This window comes from Mobula hypostoma, chromosome 26 (genome assembly GCF_963921235.1).
Source record: "Mobula hypostoma chromosome 26, sMobHyp1.1, whole genome shotgun sequence".
Taxonomy (NCBI): Eukaryota; Metazoa; Chordata; class Chondrichthyes; order Myliobatiformes; family Myliobatidae; genus Mobula; species Mobula hypostoma.
The window spans coordinates 26,198,383-26,207,293 of NC_086122.1; the positions used below are offsets into that span (position 1 = coordinate 26,198,383).

Consider the following 8,911-nt stretch of genomic DNA (forward strand, 5'->3'; position numbering starts at 1 on the left):
AAGGGAAAATTTTTCAGATACTGGAAACTATGTGGTTATTAGTAGGAAGTGATAAACGGAGGAGAGGAGAAGATGATGGCGCAACGCAGAGCGCGCGGCCGCTCCGAAATGATATCATATTTGTGAAGTAGGATGCCGTGCACAATTCTGATTTGATGGAGATAGCTGTGAAAAGCACGGAAGAACATCTGGAGAAACTTCTGAAATGTCCACTTCGCTGCCACTGCTACTGTGCGATCGAGAATCTCCAGAGTGGAAGGCCCCAAATCCTTGGCTTTGCCTATTGCCTGTTGCCAGGGCCGGGGTCGAAGTGCTTGGCAGAGATGGTGCTCGGTGCTTGGTGTCGGAGGGCTGGTCGGAGGCTCGAAGTTTTTGGATGGACTCAAGAGTCGGCTGTGGTCAGGTGCTTCCAGGGTGCTGCATCGGCAAGTTTGCGGCGCTGGAAACTCATGGCAGGAAGAGAGTTTCTCTTCCTTCTACCGTCTGCGTGAGATGATGGGACTTTCGAGAGACTTTGAGACTTTTTTTTTTACCGTGCCCATGGTCTGTCCTTCATCAAATTACGGTATTGCTTTGCACTGTTGCAACTACATGTTATAATTTTGTGGGTTTTGTCAGTTTTTTGAGTCTTGGTTTGTCTTGTGTTTCTGTGATATCATATCGGACAAACATTGTATCATTTCTTAATGCACGCATTACTAAATGACAATAAAAGAGGACTGCTTGTCCTCATAATCTAATCTAATCTAAGTGTAATCCATTTTGAGAGCGATCAACTTCAACTTTTTAGGATTACTGTTCAAAGACCAGTGTAACAACCAATAAACCCTAATCAGCACAAAGTACACATTACAGGAAATGGCTCACTTAAAAATGGACTCGATACCAGTGAGCTTTCAAGTCAAAAACTGTCTCTCATCTCAAATATCTGAAACTAATGCCACAACTGTAAATGAATGAACAAATCTCTCATTTCAAATAACTGAAACTAATGCCACAACTGTAAATGAATGAACGAATGATTCAAAACAAGATGCACTGAACAGATATGGGTTTTTTAAGTCTACCTCATAGTGGACCCCTAACTGACACACAAGCATCCCTGTGCTGTTTGAAGTAAAGGGAAACACTGAGACTACCAAATACTTCCAATTTCCAAAATGCCTTTGAAAGCATACCACATTAAACATTAAAATAGAAAGCAATTCTGCATACCATTGAATGCTACAGATCGGTGTAAATGGAGTACTGGCTGGTTATCAGGAAAAAAAGGCAAACAAATCTTATTTTGAGTGGCAAGACCAACAAATGTTGTGCCACAGGGACTAATGTCGGGTCTCTTTTTTTTACAATTTATAAAACTTGTATGGAGGTACTGAAGCCATGGTTGCTCAAAATCACATCCTATTTATAACAGGATGCACTATGGCTAGAAACCTACATGGGCAGATTAAGTAAATGCAGTAGATATATCAAATAGAGTATAGTGCAGGAAAAGATGAAATTTCAATTTTGGTACAAAAAGCTAAAAAATATTATTTAGATGATGTACAGGGCCTTACCTATCCAGTGTGATTTGCAAAAGGTAAAGGCGCAGATTCATTTATTCGGAACGCTGAAATACTACTATTAATGGCAAGGGCACTTAAAATACAAAAGCAGACTATGTTTTGGTTGTGTAATGCTTTGGCAAGACCTCGCAAAGAGTACTGCTGTTTTATTTAATGCGTTGAAAGCAGTTCAGAAACCAATACTGGAATTGGCAGGCTACATTCTGCGGAGAGAGAGGTTAGATAGGCTAGCATTGGATCTGTTGGAGTGTAGAAGATTCTGAGGCAGCCGACAAGATTTGTGTGGAGAGGCTGTTTCCTTTTGCAGAAGCATCTAGAATTGTGGTCGCTCACTTTAACAGATGACGTGTTTCTCTATAGGTTCTGGAACTCTTATTTGCAAAGACTAGTGGAAAAGGGCTCCGAATATTTTTAAGGGTAGACAGGTTCTTCATAAACAAAATGCCGTAATATTACAACAGGTAGACTGGAATATTGTGCTAATGATTCAATCTGATTAGCCATGATAATAGAGGAGCAAGTTTGAGAATCGAGTTGCATACTTTCTCCTAATTCACGCGTTTGTGTGTATGCTTGTATAACCAACACAAAGTTCTATGAACCGGGAAGATACACATTCTAAAAACACACATTGACCCTTTGGCAAGTATGCATTCCTGTACCTCAGGAAGTTATTGTGTACTTAAATATGGGCCTTTGCCACAGAGGTCAAAACTCTTATACAGTCATCAGAGGCATCCACAGCCGATTCACATTTTCCAAACCAAGAGACTGGCGCTAACTGAATTCCTGATACTTCTACAGATGTGCACGGTTTAGACTAAGGGGCTCAGGTTGGGACTGATCAATTTGCTGGAGAAACTCTGCAAAAGAGGGTTGTGCAGGGGTGGGGTTGAGGCCGAAAGCTGGTGAGTCACATATTGGCAAAACTACATAAACATGATAATGTGAAAAAGAGCCTTCACAATTTCAGTACATCATAAACTGCTTTACAATCAAGTATATTTTGAAGTACAAATCAAGTACAAGGCAACAATGTGCCAGCAGGCTCCCAGGAAAAGAGTGACAATGCAAGATGCCCATTTTCTTTTTAAATACAGTAGTGTTCAGATAAATATTATCTAATTCACTGGAGTAATTTATTATTACACACACTCCTGAGCTGTATTTCACTGGCATTCAGAAAATATTGCTATTTATTGGTCTGGGACAGTATCTTCTAAATATAATTGGCATTCATCTTCAGTTCTCAAATCTCTGCACTGAAAATCAAATCAAACTGCAAGATGTTTGAAATCAGAAATAAAAACAAGTGAAAATGGGAAAGCACCCACATCTGTGAAAAAGAAAGCCAACATTTCAGAACACAGCCACTTACCAATCATGGTCAAACAAACTTCAATTAAGAGAGGACAGGAAAATTATGTGCATCCTGTAACTGCAGTGATGTGTAATTCATGTTCTCAAAATAACAACTGTCATGAATTTTTATCACCTAGACTGTCAATTTAAAGTCAAACACTTCTACAGGATGAAAACGTACTTCTCCAATCTACCAGCTTCCGCATCTGCTAAGATGCAGAGGGAAGTTCAGCATGTTACCCAACACTTTAGAAAATGGTGTGTCAATAAGGACATTAGCCAAACTTGTTTTATGACCCAATGGAAAAAAAGGTTTATTTATAGGGCACTTGAAGACTGAACATGAACATTTCACCTAAGTTTTTGTGATGATTCAACCATTAAAAGTATTCTTCCTTGGAAAAAGTAATTACATGTTCCCAGCTACATTTAAGAGAAAAATTCCAAAGTATAATGAACAGCTTTTAGTCATAAATTTTGCAACACAAGCATTTCCTGTCTGCCATATGTCTATTCACAACCAATACTTAAGCAGTGTGGCTTCTGTTCTCGGATCTTTTTGCTATTTTTGGAAAAAGAACTACGTATTCACTCAATTTATTGAGCAAGTTGTCTTATGATTTGTAGACATGATTTACAGAATTGCACCAATATTCCATTATCTTACCTAGATAAAAGGAAAAAACAAGTAATATTGGATCTAAAACTATATTTCTTTCCCTCTCTTAAAAATAGCATTTAGCATCATCCAGCCACAAGCTAAAAAAAGATGTAACCCAGATGATGAAGAGGAGTTTGACCACTCAACAGCCAGTATTTACAACTTACTTGACGAGCAAAACATTACTTAGTTATGACCACCTCATCAGGAAGACTTTGTTAATTGAATAGCAGACATGCAAAATGGCACAATGACACGAATAAGTGTTTGGTTTCCCAATACTTTTAAAAATTAGTTAAAATTTTTTTTTGCATAAAACCCAAACTCACAACCTCATTTGCTGAGGACAAGGTTTCAACTGCACAGCAACACCATGTTTACTTCAGAGTTGCACACCACGCAGACCTGGGAATGCTTCCCTGCTGTAGAGTTCAAATCACCTGTTTTCCAATGGCACTGTGGTAATAATACCTTTACCACAGAGACTGGCTCAGGAAGGTGATTCGCTGCAGACTTCTTTGACAACCGTCAATCCCACTCTAACTGTACCACTGGCTGAAAGAGCTCATTCAAGAATAAATGATGGTCGAACCAACAACACAATCCCAAGTTCAAATAAGAAAGCTCCTCTAAAATCAATACATTCTGAATCAGGTTTAAAGAAACAGAAAAGGAATAAAATAAGAAGTTTATTCGTCAAAACTTAATGACTTAAAACCCACTGAACATCCCCAACACCCAAATCACCAAAACAGAAAGCAACTTAAATTTTGATTAAAAATTTTAAAAAAAGGAAAACATCTTGGGAAACCACTTATTTATAATATACTATTAAAAAAAAATAAACCAACAGTTCAGCCCTAGTTGGTCAATTTCCAACAGTGGCCAGTTAATACAAGCATGCAGAGATGCTAATCATGACTAATATAAGGAATAGGAATTTTAACCCCTTATTACTTTGTTGCTATCCTAAATGCAGCTAAATGTACTCTTAATCAACAAATGCTTTTGTCTTCCCTTCAAATCATTAATTAGGCTTTTGTTAATTGAGGTAAAGAAATAAAAAAACACTGAAGCAGACAAGAAATAGCAGTTTTGAATCAACTCAATAACCGGGTCTCCACAGTCCTCAGAAGAGAATGCCAAAGGTTCAAAATCCACAATACATTTTTTTATTCCTCCACATCCCTCTTGCATTAAATCCTTTTAAGAATTTTGTACATTTTGATGAGATATCTTTGTTCCTGTTTTCTATCCAATAACCAATTTTCAACTCACATCAGTACATTTCCCCCAGTGCCAAGTGTTCGAACATGGTTGATCACCTCTCCTGAAGTGCAAATTTATCAAATCTAATGATTGCCCCCTTGCTCCAGTATGCATCACTGATGTTGAGAGCTAGAAGCTCCTAACAGTAAGCATCACAAAAAGCCTATCCTGGTCCAGCCAAGTTAATCTCACCCATGCCTCCACTGTCAGTGGTTTCATTTAACATCAGAGGATGTACACAGTATACAACCTGAAATTCTTACTCTTCACAGACATCCACGAAACAGAAGAAAACCCCAAAGAATGAATGACAGAAAAACTTTAGCACCCAGAAGCCCCTCCCACACACAAGCGGCAGCAAAGTATCAATCTTTCCCCTCCTCCCTCAGCAAAAGCATCAACCCCTCCCCCGCCACCGCCCATGCAAGCAATAGCAAAGCCCCAAAGAGACCACGATCTCCAGTCCATCCCAACAGTTTAACGTCCTACAGGCTCTTTCTCACGCTAACGAGGGAGAAAGGGGTATCACTCCTGCCACTGAGGGAGGGGAGACTAAAGAAATTTGGCATGTCCCAGTCGACCTTTACCAATTTTTATCAATGCACTATAGGAAGCATTCTATTAGGATGCATTATGGTTTGGGATGGCAGCTGCTCACACGTGACCACAAGAAACTCCAGATCTGTGCATAGCTCAGCAAATCACGGAAGACAGCCTCCCCTCTACGGACTGTCTAAACCTCGCTGCCCCTGTAAAGCAGTCAACGTAATCAAAGATCCTGCCCACCCAGAAAATTTTCACTTCTGCCCTCTAAAAGATACAAAAGCACCTACCATCAGGCTCAAGGACAGCTTCTATCCTGCTCTTAGACCTCTTGTAAGATAAGATGGCCCCTTGACCTCACATCCCACCCACCTTACGTATCGTTACCCGCTCCACACTTTTTTCCCTGCAGCTTTGAAACTTTATAGTGCACTGAGGTAGAACAATGCACTATGTGATGGTTGGATCTGTATGAACAATATGAAAGACAAGCTTTTCACTGTTTCTTGGAACACATAACAAAAATAAAACAATACGGGTTATGTCCTCAAAGTATTCCAGCAGATTAATCAAACAAGATCTTCTTCTCAAAAACTTATGTTAGCTTTTCAAGATTCTCTGCTATCACATTTCATCCTGTAGATTCTAGCAATTTTCCTTTTGCTGACAGCCTGGAAATTCTCCATTTTATCCCTCATCCTCCAAACCACAAGGACACCAAAACTTGTAGAATTCTGGAAGATGATAACCAAAGCACCTAGCACAGTGGTTCCCAACCTGGGGTCTACTGACCCCTCGGTTAAAGGGAAGGTTCCATAGTATAACAAAAATTGGGAACCCCTGCTGTACAGGCACCCCTTTCCAAACTCAGGATTCTTTGGGACTTAATCAATTTACAAACCTCCAGTGCTGGTTCTGACACTTCATTCTAAGTCCACGATTCTCTTAATACATCTAACAGGTTTAGATGGCCGACCAAGATCACTGACGCTCAGAAGTTTTCAAATCCAAAAGGCGAACTTCTTGGTAAATTAGCTGCATCTTTAAGTTCATTCAATCAAAGCCGATTTTTCATTCTGTTTCACGGCTCAGTTGGATGTTTTGCTTCTGCCGTCACCAGAGATCACTGAGATCTCTGCAATACTTGTCAAGAAGTATCCAGCCTTGACCTCTGAGCTACAAATCCCCTGAACAACCATATGCACTTTTTAGGAAGACTAGTCCTCCGGGAGAGATGTACCATACAAGTACAAAGCCTCCTGGCGGACCCGCCCTATACACAAACAGGAAGTCAAACAAGCAGCGATTCTTTTGCAGACAAGTTTAATGCTTGAGCACAGAAGCTCCTTCTGCCCCCCCACCCCCCTTTTCCCTCCACAATAGAAACTCGGGCACCTCCTCAGTCCTCTGCTGCTCGCACCTCCTCACCTGAGGGAGGGGGGGGGAAGAAATCAAAACATTTATACACACACGCATACACCCACCCCACCCCCTGAATAATACCCCCAGCACGCCGGGCGGCGGCGGAGAACCCCACAGATCCTGCTTAAATAGACTTTTGAGCAAAAAGCGCCGAGCGACGCCGAAGCCGAGTCTCTCACCGTCACCGAGGAGTCGCTCCCCCGCTGCCGGAATCCGCCCCGGAAGTGCCTCCAGCCGCCGGCCCCAGAACCCCCCGCGCGGCGCGGGCCGCTTCCGCTATCTCCTAATATGGAAGAAATGGCCCTGCGGCGCGGAGGGAGAGGAGATTTTTCTTGCGAAGGCCGTCTCGGGTCGGAAGTGAGAGGAAGGATCGTTCTGAGGAAGGGAAGGGCCGATCTGCTTCTGTCTCCCCACCTCCACTTGCATCGCGCCTGCATCTATTATTTAAAATTGTTTCTGCGAAATCAAACTCCCTGAGTTTGCACACACACGCACACAGGGCTGTGAGGGCCGGCGGCCTCGGAGGTCCAGAGCTGAGGGAGGTGGTTCGAGCACTCCGGCCCACCATTGCACAGAGGGGAGGGAACCTGTGTGAATACTCTCATAGTTCCCGCTCGAGAAGTGTGTCCCAGAGAGAGAGGTCCAGGAACTAAAACATGCACCGTGGACAGCCACATATGTAATTTCTGAAGGATATTTGTAAATGTTTTGGTCTTGGAACTTGACCCCACTGAGGCCTCAGCTCTCAAACCGATGACAGTCAGTGATTCCTGTTTTTTTTTGTTTCAGCATTCTCTGTTGCCAAGAGCTAAATGCAGTAGCGGAATTGCTACCGTCTTGACTGGTGAAGACTGCTCTGTGAACTGTTGATTGTTCACACCTTTTATGTACATAAAATTAGAATACAGAATCTGCAGTGAGGAACAAGCTAAAACATTTCCGATTGATGACCATGCTCACCCAATTCCACAATGAAAACCATGGAAATCTAAAATATGTGTACAGTTTCGTTTATATACGGCTATTCACAACGTTAAAATCTCCCAAACACGAGGAAATCTACAAATGCTGGATTTTTTTTTAGCCCTGACGAAGGGTCTCGGCCCGAAACGTCCACTGTACCTCTTCCTAGAGATGCTGCCTGGCCTGCTGCGTTCACCAGCAACTTTTATGTGTGTTGGTTAAAATCTCCCAAAAGATTTAGCGGACGACTGGGACACAGCAGTTTTAGGATTCAGATGACTCAGTTCTAGAGAAAATTATAAGGTTCAGAAGTAGCAGGAACCATTCTATAAGATAGTTCTCATTTTTTTTAACTTTGCTTCAATATTACATTTTATTTGTGTTGTTGCATGATAAACTTGCATAGTCTGTTAAACTATTTAGCAGATCATAGACTAGGGCAGGGTTAGTAATTAATAGCTTGTGGTGAAGTTGTGTTACAGTGCTGTTAGTGATATTCCTGGGATCTTGATTATGCCATTGAAGAAATGATGGTATGTGGGGGGATTTAATTTTCCTAATATTCTAATGAGGGAGGATGTTTCGTGATGTTTCTGGGAAACCAGTGCTTCTCCATTTCAACAAGAAGTGAGGCATGGCTGTTTAATGTGGAATGAGCTGGGTCAAATGAAGCAAATAACAGAGGGATAGAACACATTCTGGATTGAATAGGGAAAGAAGGGGATAGTTTTTAATACATCTATAGATGTGGCAGTGTGTGAGAGGACTGGAGTCTCCAAGGAAATCCTACGTTGAATTCATCACTGACTGGCAACTCCTGTGACACCGCAGGTGCCAAACTGTATTGGTCTCTGTCGTTGCTTTGGATTCATCAGCTGTGTGGGGGGCTGCTCTCCATATCGTATTTCCCTGGCTTGTGTATCATGAAGACAACTAGGACTCAACATCCATGGTCAGCCCTGACCACCGGAGAGCCTCATGAGGACTAGTGAAGTGCCTAGTGGGATGTTTGAGGTTGCAACTACCACTAGTTTTCTTATATGTTAGTGACTTAGGTCTGGGTGCACAGGGCATAATTTCCAATTTTGCAGATAGCACAAAATTTTAAAACATACAAACT

At 41.7% G+C, this 8,911-nt stretch overlaps 1 protein-coding gene across 1 annotated transcript in view; it reads right to left on the reverse strand.

Moving 5' to 3' along the window:
* The window catches only part of cap1 (CAP, adenylate cyclase-associated protein 1 (yeast)), a 42,792-nt gene extending 35,722 nt beyond the window's left edge, over positions 1-7,070 (reverse strand). Inside the window, exon 1 of the mRNA XM_063033940.1 lies at positions 7,008-7,070. The gene's annotated coding sequence lies outside the window, so the exon portion shown is untranslated. The remainder of the gene's footprint in view (positions 1-7,007) is intronic.
* Between the last annotated feature and the right edge of the window lie 1,841 nt (positions 7,071-8,911).